Here is a 587-nt window from a genome sequence, read left to right on the forward strand (position 1 = left end):
AAATTTCAGTCCGCTGATCGGAAGCAGAAGCTATTGAAAGGTTTCTACACAGTCTAATTTCTGTCCAACTTGTCCGCTTCCATACCAAATGGAGCTGACTACGCCTTGATGCAAGAATACACACCCAAGGAATAATTCACAGCAGGGGTGCGCAACCTAAGCACAGCAGGCCGGCAACCAAAATTCTGCAAACCGAGTGGGTAAACAATAAACAAACGCTACTCTCTGCAATAATCAATGCTATATGGCCGGTGAACCTCACTCAATCCGGCGGAACGCCTGACCTTGTGGCGCAATGGTAGCGCGTCTGACTCCAGATCAGAAGGCTGCGTGTTCAAATCACGTCGAGGTCACAAGCGCTGCGTCGGATTTTGTCATCAAATGTTTGCTGAGTATCCGCAACGCACTTTACCCTTTGGAAAACAGCTGGCAGAAGTGGAACTGAGTGGGTAATTTTAACAATGAAATTCCGTATCGAAAATTAAATACTGTGTCGAAAAACAAAATCGTTTTTTCCTTTTATTGCAAAACTTGCAGTTGCTGGGATTTTGAAAGAAAAAAAAGAAAATATTTTGAACACTCAGTGG

At 44.0% G+C, this 587-nt stretch overlaps 1 non-coding gene across 1 annotated transcript; it reads left to right on the forward strand.

The window, feature by feature from the left end:
• The first annotated feature begins 281 nt into the window (after positions 1 to 281).
• On the forward strand, positions 282 to 353 carry trnaw-cca (transfer RNA tryptophan (anticodon CCA)). The gene has a single exon. It is a non-coding gene; the product is annotated as a tRNA-Trp (tRNA).
• The last annotated feature ends 234 nt before the right edge of the window (positions 354 to 587 follow it).

Source organism: Hypanus sabinus, chromosome 9 (assembly GCF_030144855.1).
Source record: "Hypanus sabinus isolate sHypSab1 chromosome 9, sHypSab1.hap1, whole genome shotgun sequence".
Classification (NCBI taxonomy): Eukaryota; Metazoa; Chordata; class Chondrichthyes; order Myliobatiformes; family Dasyatidae; genus Hypanus; species Hypanus sabinus.